The 19,456-nt window shown below is 45.0% G+C and overlaps 1 long non-coding RNA gene across 1 annotated transcript in view; it reads left to right on the top strand.

Annotated features, from left to right (window-relative positions):
• Window positions 1-8,644: 8,644 nt before the first annotated feature.
• The window catches only part of LOC128344068 (uncharacterized), a 44,555-nt gene continuing 33,743 nt past the window's right edge, over window positions 8,645-19,456 (top strand). Inside the window, exon 1 of the long non-coding RNA XR_008315657.1 lies at window positions 8,645-9,008. This is a non-coding gene — a long non-coding RNA (uncharacterized LOC128344068). The remainder of the gene's footprint in view (window positions 9,009-19,456) is intronic.

Genomic DNA, 19,456 nt, shown 5'->3' with positions numbered 1-19,456 from the left:
TATGTAATTGAATTATATGCTAATGGATAAATGAGGGACAAATGCTGTCCCTATAGGGACCAACATTTCATCCCTGAAATGAGAGACATCCTGCATAATGAGGGACAGTTGGCAACTCTACCTCTGCCTCCTGCACTCCCTGGATTTAAATAGGAAGATGACATCACAACAGAAGTGTGGAGGAGAGGAGTGGTGGAGTGCAGCAGGCCCCAAGAGATGCTCCTGCCCAGGGGTTCCCAACTTGGGGGCTCCAGATGTTGCTGAACTACAACTCCCATCAGCCCCAGCTATAATTTATTTTGACTGGGGATGATGGGAATTATAGTTCAGAAACATCTGGAGGCCCCCAGGTTGGGAACTCCTGCTCTAGCCTCCAGCTCTTGCCTCCTCTCTCCTACGCTTCTTCTTGCACTCTGCTCCCAGCTTATTTCTTAGCCTACTTTCCAGTAGGCTTATGAATCACCCAGCATTCCATGTGTCCGTGTGTGTGCCACCCCCACCATCTTTGCAATGCCTGGACCAATATGAACCAAATTGGTTCCAGTTGTAGAGACACACAGGGACACCTCAACAGTGTAGTATGATGTCATTCACCAGCACCTTGAATTGGACCCGGAAACAAACTGGTAGCCAGTGCAGCTCTTTCAGAATGGGTGTGATGTGCTCCCACCGGGCAGCTCCAGATAAGACCCTAGCTGCCGCAATTTGCACTAGCTGCAGTTTCCAGATATTCTTCAAGGGCAGACCCACGTAGAGCGCGTTACAGTAATCCAGCCATGACGTGACTAAGGCATGGGTAACCGTGGCCAGATCTGCCTTATTGATAAAGGGACGTAGCTGGCGCACTAGCCGAAGCCGTGCAAAGGCACCCCTGGCCACCGCCTCCACCTGAGCTTCCAAGAGCAGAGCCGGGTCCAGTAATACCCCCAAGCTGAGTACTTGCTCCTATTTTCAAAATACCCCTTAAACTGAGTGTCTCAGTGATGTGTATAACAGTTGGATTATAGACTAATAGATTCTTCCCAAATTTCTAAAGTAAATGGGAATTTCTGTGTAATGCATGCAGTAGCAACTGGTGAATAACAAACTACATATAGTAACTGAGTCATACAATTATTTCTGAGCTGCAACAATTTCTACCTTAAGTTCTCATTGATAAAAAGAGAGGCCACTTTATACCTGTTCTTAAACAGTTGCACTGGCTTCCAATATATTTCCAGGCAAGGTACAATGTGCTGGTTATTACCTTTAAAGCCCTGAATGGCTTAGGTCCGGGTTACTTGAGAGAGCGCCTTTCTCTACAAGATCCCCACTGCTCATTAAGAACATCAGGAGGGATCTGTCTTTGACAGATATGCAAACCGGCTCAACCTCGAGCCGGTTCAACATTGAACTTGGCCAGTTCAAGGGCTTTCCCCCAGCAAACCCTCGAGCAGAACACACACACTCCAGCTGGTCTGGAGGTTCTAACATTAATATATTTTTTTAAGAACTCGCCGCCTCTAGGTGGCATTGCCGCAGCCATGGGGGTGATCTCCAGAGGTTCCTCCTTCCCCTACTGCCCCCCCCCCCAGTTTCAAAACAGCCCAGTTCAAGCAATTTTTGGCATGTTCTGGGCCTCTTTGCACTGGCAGCAGCCATTTTGGAGGTCGTCGCACATGCATACTGGCCATCTGCATGACATGGCAGATGGCCAGTGCGCATGTGCGATGGCCTCCAAAATGGCCACTGCCAGCATGAAGAGGCCCAGAATGGGCACCCAGCATGGGCTGAAAACCACCCAAACTGGGCCGTTCTGAGACTGGGGGGAGGCCGGCGGGGGGAGAGGGAACTGCCAGAGGGACCACACACACACACAGCCACAGCAGTGCCTCCTGGAGGTGGTGAGTTCTTAAAACAACAACAACAACAACGTTAGAACACCCAGACCAGCTCGAATTCAAGCTGAGCCAGGGGCTCTGTTTTTTGGGGGGAGACAGAACATGCCCGGTTCCATTTGAGTCTGGTTTGAACTCAAACCGAACCAGGCATAACAGTTTTGTGCACACCTCAACCATCTTTGGGTGCCACCAATTCATCTGGTGGCAACCTGGGATCATGCCTTCTCAGTTGTCACTCTAGGTTGCGGAACATGCTGTGCATAGATATAAGAGGATTATCTTCCTTGGAGGCCTTCACAAGAACTTTAAACACCCATCTTTAAACACCCAACTTTTTAGCCTGGCTTTTAATGACTAGTTTAAATTGCTTTAAATATCTGGCTTTTAGTATCTGGCTTGAAAAATGTTTTAATTTTAATTGTTTTATTATGTGTGTTTTATTTTAATGTAAACCACTCTGAGCCCCTTTAGGAAGGGTGGTATATAAACTGAGTTTATAACTCAGTGAATAAATAAATAAATTAATAAATGTCTCATTTAAGTTAGGAACAAAGAGTGAAGACAGGATGGCTGTGAAATGACTATATTTATTTATATGGAATATAACTTGTCAAAGAGGCACCTGATTCTCTTGTATTTAACAGGGGGAGAGTAACTGGCCCTAACCACCCCCAGCACAGTACCTCCAGTGACTGTTGCTGGTGACTATCTTTTGTTGCTTTTTAGATTGTGAGCCCTTTGGGAACAGTGATCTATCTTACTTATTTATTATTTCTCTGTGTAAACCACCCTGAGCCAATTTTGGAAGGGCGGTATAGAAATAGAATGAATGAATGAATGAATGAATGAATGAATGAATAAGCAGCTCAAACCTGGCTCAGGTAGCAATGAATTCTCTCCCAGTTTCTGATCATGTGATTAGAGATGAGACAAGTGTTTGACAAGGAGGAACTAGAAATGTGAATCCCCACTCTCAAATAAGGCAATTAAAGTTAGGCAAAGACCCCATTCATGTACAGTAGCAGACACATTTTTTTTTAAGCTCCCCTTAAGAATCACTATAAGATGAAGAAAAGGCCTTGCAGAAAGATATGAAAGTATACAATGACCTTACACAAAACCTGCATCAACATGGCAGCTTCAGCAAATTAGTGAGGAAGAATAAAACATGTTAAGAAATAGTCCATCTTTGCCATCATGGACAGGGATGTTTAGGGCATCTCCCAGAGGACCTCATTGGCTGGACAGGAACAACCTTCACATGTTGGATGATCTACTTTTTAAAGGACAATGCATTTTAATCCCTAAAGGATTCCAGCGAGAGTCACAGCTACAAGGTCATAAACATCACAAAGGAATTATTAGATGTAGAGCAAGAGCTTAGCAATCCATATGTTGAGCTGAACAAATAAGAACAAACAGTAGTAGCAAACTGCATGGAATGTATCAAAGAAGCAGTCACTAGAACCTTTGGTTCATAAAAAGCTACCTGCTGGACCTTAGCAATAGTTAGCAATGGATTTGTTTTTCTGGAAATGGAGCACAAACAAAACAATTACTTTCAGTATCATAACAGTAGTCCACACTGTTCCCAAAGCAATGAGAATGGAGGAGGAGTGTGCAATTTGATTCAGGTAGAATCGATTTGGGTTGAATGGGAGTGATTCTCAAATTCAACTCTGAATCGAATTGCCCTCAAAATAGGGGGCCTGATTTAGAGTTGAGGAGAATATCCCTGATTCAACCCAAATTGATTTAGGTGATTCAAACTCCATTTTGAGGCCCATTTTGCTTGAGGAAAGTTGGTCAGTCAATTGGGATCGGTGAGTAGATCAACCCTCCACTCCAGATTTGGCACGTCTGCCCACCTCGGAGGAATGGTCTACCTCCAAGGAGACCAGTCCTCCAAGGTGGGCAAACATGCCAAGTCCGGAGCGGAGGACTGATCTACCTGCTGATCCCAACTGGTAGACCAGTTCTCCCTGGGAAAATAGGAGAGCTGGTCTACTAATTGGAATCGGTGAGTAGACCAGCCTTCCGCTCTGGACTTGGCACATCTGCTCACCTCAGAGAACTGGTCTAGCTAGGTAGACCAGTCCTCTGAGGCAGGCTGATGCACCAAGTCCAGAGCAGAGGGCTGGTCTACCCACCAATCCCAATTGGTAGACCAGATCTCCCCATGAAAATGGCAGTCAAATCACTTTAATTGAGTCATGTGATTTAAGGTTGATTCATCGAGGCAGCCAGCCAAGCCAGCTGTTATCGACAAATCAATTCAAGGTTTTTGTGTTTCAATTTGAGCTCAAATTGAATCGCAAAAATTGATTCATTCACACCCCTAAAGAAAAGGCAATGTAAACCACCTGCAAAAATGAACAATTTATCCTCAGAATTCCTGGCATATAGATTAACACCCTAGGCTTCAGGACTCTCTCCAGAAAAACGTCTCATAAGAAGTTGGCTGCAGACATCCTGACTTACAGTATGGCACAAACACAGATTTCCAGAGGAATTTCAAAGACAAGATGAGATGAAGTGACATCAGTAATTCAGTTTCAGTGCTGGAAGCAGAGTGAAACCTCTTCTAAAACTGTCTCTAGTAGATAACGTTTGGTTACAAATCCCCAGGCTCGGTCAGAACCAGGCGCGTAACAATGATAGGGCAAGGGGAGACAGTTGTCTGGGGGCCCCACTGCCTGGAGGGGCACCCCAGAGGCACCTCATGTGACTCCCCATTGCCCCCTGCCCAGCCCCATAGCCTCTCAGCCACTTGCCCTCTTCGTAGTCTCTCCTGCTTGTTCTGCTGGCCCGCAATCCAAGCAGCAGGCAAGCTGCAAAGAGCTCCTTTTCTCCCGCCTCTCAGCTGATCGGCGGGTGGGCGGGGCTTCCACGGAGGCCTCCGTGTAGGCCGCAGTGAAGCCTGAACTCGAGTAGGGCCCAAGCAAGCCAGGAAGGAGGAGGCAGCCAGAGTGTTCTCTGCAGCAGAAGACCCCTTGCTGCCCTGCTTAACCCAGACCAGCATTTGCCAGGTAGAGTGTGAACTCCTTTTTGTGGTTACCTTTCCCGCCCCCCCCCCCCATATATAGGGATCTGCTTGCCATAGGGCTTGGATATGGGGGGGGGAGGGACCGAGAAGTCTCTGAATATTTATTTTGAAACAGCTTGGAAAATTTGCTGACTTAAAAAAACTATCTAAAAAGTCCTATAAGTGGCTAGTTTCATGGCAGAAAATTGCAAAAACTTCTGGAACAGTATTTTATTAATTTTATTTATTCATTCATTCATTTATAAATGCACTTATGTTCAAGTTGTTTTGCAACCCAGAAGGTCTGAGTGAGAACTGTGAAGCATGTGTGGTGCTTTTATTTTATTTTTCTTGTGTGTGAACTGCTCCCCAATAACTTGCAGGGACTTCAGGGTCAATCTGGCCAACATGTGAATGCAGCACCTCCATTCCAGAGGAGATGTGTCTTAAAGGGCTTTAAAAGCCTCCTGTGAAAAACCTCCTGCAATCAAACTTGACTGAATTTGTTCAGAATTCTGAGAAAACAAACATAGGTTCACCCTGCATGGTTGAAAGTCTCCTTTGCTAATCTGCAGCGAGGGGCCCATTTTAATTTTTCATCTTTCTAGTGTGTTCTAGGCATTAAAAGTAATACAAATGTATAGTACTCAATGTATATCACTATATATTGTGACGTGTGTGTGTGTATTCAGTGAAATGTATTTGCAGGCAGCATACTTATTTTGGAATATCAGACTTAAATCCTTGGGGGCCTGGGGTGTGTGGAGGCCCTGGACTTTGGGGGGGGGGCATTTTAAAATCTTGTCTCTGGGCCCACTCCAACCTTGCTACGCCCCTGGTCAGAACCCTGCCATGCTTGGACCCAATGAGATTGTCTCAGGGGAGAAATGAGGATCTGACCCCTGAAGAAGCCTCCAGAATAAACTATAATTCCATGGAAACCACAACCTTCAAAGGAGTGCTAGAGCTTGCCCACCCCACCCCCACATGCAAGTTTCATTGAGGAGCCTCAGATCTTGGAGGCTCTGACACATACCCCATCTAGTTCCCTGGCCCCACTTCAGACCTGTTATGGGACATGTCCCTTTTTAAGGTGGATTTGGTTGGTGTTTGCTCTCAAGTGACTAAAAGTGAACCTGAGAGGAGACATTTTGTGCAGTCTTTATGTGAGCCCTCATTTTTGTTGCTGAGCACCTGTTGTTTTGCTTGAGGTGCTTGGCCTTCACCCGTGTCCTCCCAGTCAAGGCAATTAGATAATCAGCATTTGACTTTTTGTTTTGAATTGGAAGGAAGGAAAGTGAGAGTGAAACCATTTAACTGAGGCCTGAAACTGTGTGTCAGGGCAGATGGGAAAGATCTGGAGTGGACACTGGGGTAGTTTGGAGATATCTGGAGCAAAAAAGTCAACTGTGCAAGTTTTTCTATAGCAAGTCTTCCAAGAGGGAAAGATAGGAACAGCCTTGTACCTTTTAGCTTGCTTTTCTTGCATTCTGAACATTTCTTGGTGTCATACTCCAAGAGGGAGGAGGTGTGTTCCTGGCCCTTTTTTACTCTAGAATCACAGGGTGAGAACAGCCAAGGTCAGCTTCAGAGTAAGCCAGGGGAGGAGTTTACTTCATCACCTGAGTCCTCCTCCTGGCTTGCTGCATCCAGCCAGTTCCCTCTCCAGGGGAACTCCAGATCCCATTCTCAAGAGCAGCCCTCAATATTGGCTGCCTTGGCTTTAAATGTCCTAGTTCAGAGCTGACAGACCTTAAAGCCTACTCCAAGCCCTGCCCCCTCCCTGGTCTCACTTCCTGCTCATGGCCATGCCCGACATGGTGGCCCGACTGGAGCTGTTCCCTGCAGCAATCCCTGCAGCTCACCTGCTCAACCCCACCGGGACCTGACCAGCCTGGAACCATCTCACCCCGCACTTACTTCGGGGGAAGACAGAAGCCCCAAAAAGAGGGTTCTGCATTCTCCACCAGACTCCACGAAGCCACACAGGCACCCAGGTAATGTGGCATCCCAACACTTGGTTTTTGTCTTTTTGCCTTTTACAGGTATTGCATTTGCCTTCATCTGAATTTTATGTTTGGAATCTATGGCAGTTCAAGGAGTATCAACAAAAACATCTGCAAAATCAGCAGTCATATCAGCATATGGATGCTCCATCATCTGTAATAAGGGTTCCGTGCTATTTTGGTCTAACACTATCCATAGATCTTTCTGCTCTTTCCAGCCCAATATTGAGATTAGGGGTGTGCACAGAACCAGTTTGACCAGTTCAGTTTGAATCTGAAGACGATTCAAACTAACCCAGCCCAGTGTATTCTGTGTCTGCCAAAACCGGGTCTGGTCGGACCACCTAACTGGGCCGTACTGCTATGGGTGATATAATTATAAATAGGAATCCTGTGGGGATTCCTCTTTACAAATACAGGGGGTGGGTACCCCTTACTTTCAGGGGTAAGGGGCATCCAGGCAGGGCTGGAGAGCTGGTCTTGTGGTAGCAAGCATGACTTGTCCCCATAGCTAAGCAGGGTCTGCCCCGGTTGCATATGAATGGGAGACTTGATGTGTGAGCACTGCAAGATATTCCCCTCAGGGGATGAAGCTGCTCTGGGAAGAGCAGAAGGTTTCAAATTCCCTCCCTGGCTTCTCCAAGACAGGACAAGATTTTTTATTTTTTTTAATTGAACCAACAAACTACCAAAGCATACAGTACGATGCCAAAGCACAATTATATACAAAGTGGTTGTTTGTACATGATATATCTACAAAGATTTACACACAAGGATTTGGAAACACACAAGGTTATGAAGTATATGCAGGTAGTACTGTAACTCGGGGGTGGGGGATTTCAAGGCACATCAGGTAATCGGGGGGGGGGGTTTATATCCGACGTCCATTTCCACAATTTGTCCCATTGCTGTTTAGAAGAGATACTCTTGTCTTTTTGCACATAACCATACAAACTTTTCCAGAAGAGATTTACTGTCTCATCTGCGTGAACCTCTTGGTCGCGTCTTCCCTCCCTATTCCTAGGAACATTGCATAAATGACATACAGGTTTACTAACCTGATTACAAGAAGGGGAACATTCCAATTCCCTAGTATGAGGGCACCCGTTCCATCTCGTTTCCTTGAAGGTTTCTTTCTGGGACCTCGAAAGGAGGTTCTATCGCTCAAACCTGAGGTTAGTTCTTCCCAAGTCCGTTTTTCCAAATCAGGCCACTCTAACAGCTTGCTTACTCCCTGCCACACTCTTTTGGCTACCACACACTCTTTTAAGAAATGTGAGTGGGTTTCCCTGAATGTCTTGCCTAGCTCACTAGCTTTCTGTTTGCAGGTGATTTTAGGGCACTCTTGCTGGTCCTCTGGGAGCCATGGCTTAGCCGCAAGATAGGGCTGAGAGAGATTCCTGCCTGCAACCTTGGAGAAGCCGCTGCCAGTCTGTGAAGACAATACTGAGCTAGATAGACCAGTGGTCTGACTCAGTATATGGCAGCTTCCTATGTTCCCTATGTTCCTATGCTTAGCTGGCCAGCCCAGCTGCCACTGCCGCTCACTACCGCTCACCCTCCCAGCGGCCCCAAGCAGCACGCTCCCCACTCTTTTCCTGAACCACCAGCTCAGTAGTGGCTCAGTTCTGGCCTCCGCGCCTGGGCAGAAGCCACAGAAATTGCCTCCGCACTTGAGCAGAGGCCAGAACCGAGCCACTGCCGAGCTGGCAGCTTGGTAAAAGAGAGGGAAGCACACTGCTTGGGGCCACCAGGAGGGTGAGTGGTGGCACCAGCTGCCGCGCCAGCTAGGTAAGCAGCTTACTCGGGCGCCGCCCCCGCCAGCCCCCTAATTATGCTGAGCTGGTTCACTCGTGATCAAACTGGTCCAGTCTGCGATCGAACTGATGAACCAGCCCTGGTTCGAGGTGAACCAGTTCGGCACAAACTGTTTGTGCACACCCCTAATTGAGATTCCATTTTTTAAATGCATATACTTTCCCTTCTGCAGTACGTCCTTTGTATTTCAGGACAGCAGTGGAGTATCCATTTATGTCAATATAGGGACCTCCATATCCCCATGGGTGGATGTCGGAAGGCTCCAGATGCAGTTCCGAGGTATTATGCGCTTTCTTCACCCAGGCGTTTAACTGATATTGTTTTAATTGTTTTGAATGTTGTTTTTAGAATATTGTTTTCAAAATTTTTAAATTGTGTTTTACATTTCTTGCTTTTAAATTTTTGTTTTGTTTTGCTTTTGTTTTTAAATAATGTTTTACTTTTTAATCTTGTTGTAAACCGCCCAGAGACGTAAGTTTTGGGCGGTGTAAAAATATGATAAATAAATATAAATAAATAAATTACAGAATTTCGTGTAGTGCGGATGGGAAATAGTGTGCGGAGAACCAGAATCAGCCATCATCCGCACTTCATGTCAATTAAGTTTAACTTGAAAATGTGGAGAAGCACGCTCTGATTCTGTCACACTTAAATGCTGTCAGGAGGTGGTTCATCTGCCTCATCCTTATCATATAGTGAAACGGTAATAGAGTGGACAGCAGACTTGCAAACCTTAACAAAGTGCCCCCTTTTTCTGCACCTTCCATGCAGGACAGTGAGCAAAATTGATTTGTAGGAAGAGACTCCACATCGGTAGCAGTGGTAGCTCTTCTTTTCTTGTGCTGCCACTTCCTGGGCAGTGCCATATGAGAAGGCTGGGATTGGAAGGTATTAGACAGAACAGCCTGCATTCCAGAAGGCTGCTTTGGGGGTACACAAGAGAGCCATTTGATACAATGAAGAGCAATTCAGGATGTTGGCTTTAGGGTATCAAAGAGAGTGATTGGGCACAGTGAAGAGGATTTTCCACCTTCTTAGTCATCTCTATAACTCTATCCAAGGTAAGTTTCCACTCCAATAGCAGTTTTTCACTGAACAGGGATTTGGACCAGAGTATAGCCTTATTCACATGTTATGGTAAATGCATGCAGGTACAGTTATTCACACACTATGTTCAGTGCAGTTAGTTGGGAAGTGCTGCTAGCCTCCTCTCCTCTGCACTGGTGCTTCTTTGCTCTGTATGTCAACCAATATTTTCTTTAAAAGCAGCTTTTTGCAAAACCACAGCCTGCATTCAGGGTCCTTCCAGTCTTCTTTTCTTAACTTGTCTCTGTACAGAATGAAATGGAGCAGACCTGGCCCACACTGAAATCCATTTCAAATGATGTATTTATTTACCAGAGTTCACTTGAGGTTATTATCACATTTTAAAACTAATAGGATGACACTGCTTAACATAATTAAGAGCCAATGCAAATAACAGGAGTGAACTGGAAGCACTCAAAGCCAAAGAATACGCAAACACAGCCTGTATTTCCTCTTTGGTGTTGCTGCCAAGTTCTTTCTCTTTGTGCAATGTGAATTTGATCCATGCAGACCTTTTGGTTTTGGCTGCACCTTTCTGTATTTCATTCTCTGAAGCTTTTTTGGAAAAGAAAGCATATAGGAATGGTATTTTAAGGCTCATCCTATAGACTCAACTCCCTCCCATATGCTTGCTTCTAACACATAAAAACTACCTTAGAGCACAGGAATAATACCCAGCAGATATGTTCATACTTTATGAAGTCTTTCAATTGACATAAAATTGAAACATTTTCCTATAATTACTTCTGTATGGGTCAAAGGAAGGAAGATTTGGAGGTTCTGGGAAAAGAGCAATGTACAATGTTTAAGAGGATACAGGGTTGGCTTCTAAAGTAAGATGGAAGGAAGACTGCATTCTGTGGGGGGTTTGATTAATCCATTCCTTGATCCAGGCCAGTTTTTCAATAGGGATTTAGTTACTTGTATTCTAGTCCAGGACCTGGAGTAGAGACAGGACTAACCAACAGCCAGCAGCAAGAGCACTGAAAAGCAGTCTGCACTTGCCTCTCTGTACGTAATATACATTTCATTAAACTGTTACTATTCCTGATTCCACTCCACTGCCTTGTCCTTTCATACCAGAACTCTTTCCTTTGTATTCTACACATGCTTGCCTATATACTGTATCAACAGAAGAATCAGCTTCCTTACTAAGGACCCAGAAGTCTGGGCAAATGACACGTCCGAAAGATATGTGTGCTGGAACCTTCCTGTCACTGGGCAACATGATGCACAGCCCTCCAGCACCAGGAAGGCTGCAGGGCTGCAAGAAACCTTCAGTGTCTCTGCGATGAAGACTTTTCTTTGCACAGCGAACCCGGCACAGAGCGGGAAGGAGAGCTATTTTCGTGTATCTCTCCTTCCTCCAAAAGTCATTTCCAGTTGCATAAATCTGTTCCCGAGAATTGTGCAGCCCTCCAGAACATATTTATGGGCTTTTGGAGCGAGGGGAGAGATACAGAAGTCATCCACAACCACCACCCCCGCCCACGCCTGGTTTGCTATGCAAAGAAGCCTTCGTAGTGACGCTGAAGGTTTCTTGCAGACCAGCAGGCCTCCCTCCTGCAAATGAGAGCTGCACATGATGTCCAATCAGTAAGCTTTTCAGGTCTAACATAGACCCAAGGAGCAGTTCTCCCCTCTAGAGACACACAGACAGACACACCCAGAGGCACGGAGCGATGCTGGCGGTGGCCCGTGTTCGGCTGCCGCCGCAGCCCCCTGGCCCCACCACCTGCATCAGATGTCAGACGCAGGGGACTGCCCCCGCATCTGACATCAGATGTGGGGGCATGGTCTCCCTCCCAAACGGGGCCACGCAGCCCCATTTGGAAGGGAGATTAGCCCACGCTGCATTGGGCAGTGTGGGCCGGAGTGACTCTCTCTGCCTTTAAAGGCAGGGAGAGCCATTCTGGCCACACTGCCAATGCAGCGCGGGCCGATCTCCCTCCCAAATGGGGCTGCGTGGTCCCGTTTAATGGCAGCTGTGTTTAAATGGGGCCCCCATTTAAAACAGGACTGTGCAGCCCCCTTTAAAGGCAGAGAGAGTTGCTCCAGCCTGCCCTGCCAATGCAGCGCAGGCTGGTTTCATTTCCAAACAGGGCCATGCAGCCCCATTGGGGAGCAAAATAACTCCCCCCACATCTGACATCAGATGTAGGGTGTGTATCGGGGCTGCAAGGCATGACCCCTGATTGACAGCGGCCCGGGTTCTTTGAACCCGTTCGCCCAATGGTGAGGTGGCTCTGCCCCTGCACACCCAAACACACACACACACCCTTACCTACCTGCCGGGAGTTAGGTTTTGAGGAAAGGGTAGGAAGTGGGGGCAGCCTAGAAACAGCCAAACCGAGTTACAAGCCTAGGCAACATTTAAAGTGATTTTGTCTGGATTGTAAAACATGTGTTGTTTTTTAACCAGAAGGGGTAGGCATTTTCATGTCCCCACAGTTCCAATATTCAGGACCATCATTAGTAGGTCCTGGTATAAATGAGCAACCATGATTTAGCTTCTGATGTGTGTCTTCTCATTTGAGCATCAGGATCTTAACATCCGTTTAAAAAATCTACAGGATAAGTATTAGAGGTGCTACAACTTTAAAGACATATTCTAGCCCTTAATCCAGAGGCTCTCAAATGTGGGTCCCCAGATTTTGTTGGACTACAATGATGGGAGTTGTACTCCAAGAACAGCCAGGGGCTCATGTATGAGAACTCCTGCTAATCTATACTGCAGAGTGGAATAATGGTGAGTTACAAATTCTCAAGAGAAGCTAGACAGTAATCATCGATCCAGCCAACATACCGTACCTCCAAGAGCGCAGATCTGCTACAGGTGAAACTCGGAAAATTAGAATATCATGCAAAAGTCCATTAATTTCAGTAATGCAAATTAAAAGGTGAAACTGATATATGAGACAGATGCATTACATGCAAAGCGAGATAAGTCAAGCCTTAATTTGTTATAATTGTGATGATCATGGCATACAGCTCATGAAAACCCCAAATCCACAATCTCAGAAAATTAGAATATTACATGGAACCAAGAAGACAAGGATTGAAGAATAGAACAATATCGGACCTCTGAAAAGTATAAGCACGCATATGTATTCAGTACTTGGTTTGGGCCCCTTTTGCAGCAATTACTGCCTCAATGTGGCGTGGCATGGATGCTATCAGCCTGTGGCACTGATGAGGTATTATGGAAGACCAGGATGCTTCATTAGCGGCCTTCAGCAATTCTGCATTGTTTGGTCTCATGTCTCTCATCCTTCTCTTGGCAATGCCCCATAGATTCTCTATGGGGTCAGGTCAGGCGAGTTTGCTGGCCAATCAAGCACAGTACACTGTATACTTTTCAGAGGTCCGATATTGTTCTATTCTTCAATCCTTGTCTTCTTGGTTCCATGTAATATTCTAATTTTCTGAGATTGTGGATTTGGGGTTTTCATGAGCTGTACGCCATGATCATCACAATTATAACAAATTAAGGCTTGACTTATCTCGCTTTGCATGTAATGCGTCTGTCTCATATATCAGTTTCACCTTTTAATTTGCATTACTGAAATTAATGGACTTTTGCACGATATTCTAATTTTCCAAGTTTCACCTGTATCTAATAATCTTCTATACCAGACTTTTCCAGATGTTCAGACAGAGTTCAAGGAATACATGTAAGGGGGAGTGGCATCATGGTGGCAGACTCCTCCCCTTCCCTAAGCACATTCATTGTAACATGTTAAAGGAATCCCTACATATACAGAAGTAGAAGGCTTTTTCCATGCAATCAGAAGCCCAGCTTTTCCACCATTCCCAATTGTATGTAAAGAGCTCACCACCCTTTCAGCGGGACACAATGAGCTCCTCCCCCCTTACCATGAATACACACAGGAAAAGAAAGGATCCTGCCACCATAACAGATCCTCACTCCTCTGTGAGGTCACTGAGCCCTACATGAACATCTGAAAAGGGCTGCTGAAATGTCTGCATGCCTCCAAAATTCAGAAAACACACACACTTGGGTGGTGGTGGGTGTGGGGATAGAAAGATTTAAGTTACAAAAGATATGAATCTGGAGTTTTATTTACATGTGATGTGACACCTAAAGTCAGAAGAGATTAATTTTGCCTAATACACTGTGTACTAGAAAAATATAAAAATATATGTCCATATCAGGAAGGATTAAGGGGATGAGATGAATTAAAATACTTGTCATTTTTACTGCCAGCATCACTGAACATGTGAATGTGAACACTGTGTGTTTCTCCTTCCACTCCCCACCACTCCCAGGATAGTTCCTAGGTCTAGGAGAAGTCTCAGTCATTTCCAGCAACTTTATCCAAATTCAGTATTTGGTTACAGTTAATTCTGTTTTGCAAGCCAAAACAGAGAACGGTAAAGCACAAGCTCATCAAGGTGAACACATCAAAGAGGCTTTGTTTAGCAGTATCAATAGCTCAGGTAACCATTCTATCAGCAGCCCAGGGTCAAATTATGAAGGCGGATCAATTCTTGTGAAAACTACAGGTCCTGCATATACATTTGAAAATTCTCAGAAGCATAGGAAATGGTTTTATTACTTCCTTGCATATTTATTGCTCACACATTCTCATGAGCTCAGGGCAAGTCATAGAACTTCCCCACAAAATTTACAGTGTGCTAGATCTCTATGTATATTTGCTATTAAAAATTGAAGAGGAGGATTTGGGTTACAAATTCTGAGGGCACATTCAATTTATCTCAATTTTAATGTATCTAACTGTATTTGTGAACCACCCAGGGACCTTTTTTGGATGGGGCAGTATATAAATGTAATAAATAAATATTAATGATAGAAAATCTGAAAGAAGCATAATGATCATGAACTTAAAAATTAAACCACGCTTAGCTAGAGTTCTATCGTCACCATATGCATTGCAGGCACCAAGTCCCAAGTTCAAGCCCTGGCATCTCCCATTAAAAGCCTTCAGGGTCAAACTAGACAGGATTTCAAAGGATCCATGACCTGATCTCCAACATTGTTCTGAAACGGTAAATGCAACCGCAAGATTGTGGCCAGGGATTCTGATTTGGATCAGGGCTGCAGTGCTAGGAAGTGGTCTTTTCCTTCCATACCATTTTCCTGATGTAGATTTCATTCCTGGCCAGCCAGGATACTAAATGGCTTCCATAAGAGGACCTGGTGCAGGTAATCAGCCTGGGCAACCAAAGTGGTTTCTTTCCATACCAAAACCAAGTGGGAAGCCAGGCTGAAAGGGATCCAGATAATCAGCTTAATCTAAAAATGGCTGCAGCTGCTCTGCCACAACCCTTCAAACACATTGCCCAAGTATGAAAGACTGGCTTATAATTTCCCAACTCTGTAGAGTCTAGAGAGGATTTCTTTACTCAGGAAATCTGCTTTCTACCACCTCTTGTCAAGAAGCACTTATCACCATCTTAATTAATCCAACAAGTCCCCCCTTACTAGATTCAAGAAGCCATGAAGGGCAGAGTTTGCACACACATGTGATAGGCCATCTCTCTCTTAGACTCGGTTAATATATTAGCCCTATTTACACATTATGTTCAATGCATGTACAATCTAGGTACAGTGTAGATTTGTATGCACATGCAGTAATTCACACATGTTCAACACACATATATACACTTTCTATCTGTACCCTGCAATTTAGGGGGCCTATATATATCCAGGTTCACCTTTTAAAGGAATGCATGTACCGTCATTAACCCCCCAAAATGTACTGCCAGTGGTAGACACCCATCCTTTACTCTTATGTATTGAGACTGTGTGTGTGTGTGTGTGTGTGTGTGTGTGTGTGTGTGTGTGTGTGTGTGTGTGTACAGACACCTGTACATGTACAATGTAATATATGAATAGGGCTATTATCTCAACAGTGTGAGCACCACCACAACAGTACTGTGTCCCATGGCTGCTGGCATAACATGAGAAGCTCAGGCCCATGCGCAAGGAGCCCATGCTGCAGCTCCTCTCCACTCAGCGTTGACAAGTTCTGAGGGCTAAAACTGGCACTAAGAGAGCAGCCAGGTGTGGAGTCCTCCCATACAGCCCAGGCTTTCTCACATTACCTGGGCTGTGCAGAAGGAAGCAGGGTGGATAAGGCTTTTACACCACCAAAGAACCCATTCCAATAATTTAGTCTTGCAAGTAACAACTGAAACTTATCGAACATAGGAACATAGGAAACTGCCATATACTGAGTCAGACCATTGGTCTATCTAGCTCAGTGTTGTCTTCACAGACTGGCAGCGGCTTCTCCAAGGCTGCAGGCAGGAATCTCTCTCAGCCCTATCTTGGAGAAGCCAGGGAGGGAACTTGATACCTTCTGCTCTTCCTAGAGCGGCTTCATCCCCTGAGGGGAATATCTTGCAGTGCTCACACATCAAGTCTCCCATTCAGATGCAACCAGGGCAGACCCTGCTTAGCTATGGGGACAAGTCATGCTTGCTACCACAAGACCAGATCTCATGAAAACTGTCAGTAGGGAATGGGGAATCAATTGGGTGGGCATGATCTGAGCAGTACTGGCACCAGGTTACGGGGGCTGCCTGAGGTGGAGCCCTGCACTGGGCCTGCCATAGTGTGTTGTGACCCCATCTGCATCCAGCGCTGTATTGAGTCCTCATACCTCCCGCAAGCTTACCAGTAGTGGTGGCACACAATGGGCAACGGCTCCTTCCATCCCCTCCATTGGTGAATGGGAAGCATTTTTCATCAGTAACAGAAGCTCTTCCCTCTCCCACCCTTGGAGAGTAGGAGGAAGAGGAGCCACTGCCACATCCTGACCTCATTGCCTGATGGAAAGAACTGCCTGACGGGGGAAAGACCTGTTGCCACTACTGCTGAGTCCATTGATGGTGGTGGTGGTGGTGGCAGCATTTTCTTCTCCCACCCTCTCCTTCAGTTAATGGGCATCCTCCTTATGGCCCTTGTGCAGAAAACCCATTAGCTAGTGGAGAAGATGGGAGAAGGAGAAGTTGCATGAATTTGTTGACCATGAGACTCACATAGCAGCTCCTCCTTCTCCAGACTTTTCTACTAGCCAATGGAAACATCCTCTACAGTAGCAATAGCCTCTGGGAGCTGCTTCCATTTGTAGGTAGTGAGGGAATGAGCTACAGTGGTGGCAAAAGTCTCAGTCACTGCACGACACCACTACCATTGGTATTTGGGGGCAGGGGGTCCAGGAGTTGGTCTGTTTGAGTGGGCCCTCTGATGAGCATGGATCCTGTTGGAAGTGAAGGACTTTGAGTTGGCTCATGCCTCAGTGACAGCGGGGGACAGACTAGTGAGTCAGTGGCCTAGAGGGTCAAGACATTGGTCATCTCTCCTCTACTGCTCTGATACCATCCCTTTGATATGTAGATTGCTACTATCAGGGGCTTCCTGCCTGCCTGCCTCTTCCTCTTCCCTTTCTTCTCCCTTGCAACACACATGCTCCTCTCTCCCTGCACCACGTGTGCAGAGATGCAGAAACCATCCCTCTGCATCCAGCTAGCTAGCTAGATTAGGGATCCTATCTCTCCAGTTTACTATCTAGAATGGAGTTCACCAATAAAGACTCCTTATATTGATTTGAAACTATGAGCTGGCTCCAAGTTTATTTTACTCTCAGCATACGTGCATGCCTAGGCAGACTCCTCAGTGCACTCTGCTGTAATAGAAGGGTATCTTACCAGAGAGAATTCCCAACAGATCCAACCTGGCAGACTCCTGATGCTGCACCAGAATTTTCTTTTTTTTAAAAAAAATGACAGAGAAAGGGAGCCACAAGGTACAATGACTGCAATTTCTCAGTAAAGAACTCCACATTCTCTACATTCTTTCTAAACGGGGATAGGGCTATAGTTCAATGGAAGAGCAGCTGCTTTGCATGCAGAAGGTCCCAAATTCAATTTCTGTCATCTCCAGGTAGGTCTGGCAAAGATCCCTGTCAGACACCCTGGAGAACTGCTGCCAGCCAATGTCAGCAGTTCTGGCCAATAAGGCCGCTTCCTAGATAGGTGCCATTACTGTCTCAATCAGCTTCTAATTCTGGTTAAAATTAAATAACTGTTAGAAGGTTATTAGAAGTAAAGAGATTCCATTTTCGCCACACCTATCCTATTCCTGACTTTAATTCAGGAATTCATTTAACAGTTTAAACTGCCATATCCTGTTCACTCTTGTTCTTATTTTCAGTGCTATAATATAATTTTGCAATCTGTTTTTAAATGTCCATGACAGATTCCTTTTGTATCTGATGAAATAGGCTGCAGTTCATGAAAGTGCATGCCACAGTAAAACATATTTCTCCGGGATATATATGGATGGATATAGATATATAGATATATGTCTTCAAATATGCACAAAGATGAAATCCTTCTGAAAGGGTTGTTAATATGCTGTTCTCATCTCTCTGTGTCATTTTTACAAGTATCTTACAGTTGTAAAATGCACATTAGGAATATAGTGCCTCAAGGAAATCCTGCAGTTGAATCATAGGGAATTAAAAACAAAAAAAACCCACAGGAGATAGAATTCTATACTAGATTGCTGTGAACACGAATGGAAAAACCAACAGCCATACGTGATTGATTTTGACCAGGTCAGCAAACCTCAAGGGCTCCATTCAGGACAATACAAAATGGTGTTTCAGACAGAGATTCAGGGTTTTGACTAGTGGATCAAACGAGCAAAGCAGACTAGTTATGGAAGAAAATGAAAAGTAATTGGAAGACGGTACCACAGATGTCTGTAAGACAGACGTTACTGGCCTTTATATGATATGGTGATTACAGAGCAACCGTTAGCAATGGTATAATCAGTCTTCTGGCTAGCCAAAGCTTTACAGTCAAACTATGGTTCATTTGGAAGCTTCCCAACAATGTCTTAAAATAAAACTTTGTGTGGAGAGATGCCATATGGGAATTCTTAGACATTTTCTTGGTGACTGTGTTATTTTGGTTTACTAAACTGTAATATAGGTCATACATATGAATGCTATAGTTACTGTCGTTATCTTAAATTACTTTCACAAAGTAAGCTTGCCCTGAAAATGCTAAGTGACACATTTCTCCTGCTGTTTGGCAGTCAGTGACACCTAATGGGAATAGTTAAAAAACAAATCAATTCTTGCTGAGTTGAGTGAGTAATTGTTAGCCTAACCACCTCTCTGTCATATAAGCTTTTCATGACAGAGTGGTGTCAAATATACAGCTCCCTATATGAAATCTGAGGTGGGACAGGGACAGAATTGTGCCACTTCAAAAGTGTACTTTTCAATGGACTCTTAATCCAAATGGGCTAAAGTCCGTTCTCAGTCAGTGACTGGCATTCTATGCATGCTCACTGAATTGCATACAATCATGATTTTAAATAGTCTGATCTCACTGGATATTCATCCCCACATCACTACAACCAAAACACTAATGTTGGACAATTATATGGACAGAAGCCAATGGCCAGAGAGTAATTAAAAGGCTTTGTGTGAACACACATTCACTAAACCTAACTTCATCTTGATAGTGACCCATCTAATTCTCCTTAAAAATATCAAGATGAGGACAACTTCCCTAAGCAATTCTCTAGTTGCCTTATCGTTAGAAAGTACTCCTTATATTCTGCCACAGCCAATCCC

Source organism: Hemicordylus capensis, chromosome 2 (assembly GCF_027244095.1).
Source record: "Hemicordylus capensis ecotype Gifberg chromosome 2, rHemCap1.1.pri, whole genome shotgun sequence".
In the NCBI taxonomy this organism is placed as follows: Eukaryota; Metazoa; Chordata; class Lepidosauria; order Squamata; family Cordylidae; genus Hemicordylus; species Hemicordylus capensis.
This window is presented reverse-complemented; position numbering and strand designations above follow the sequence as displayed.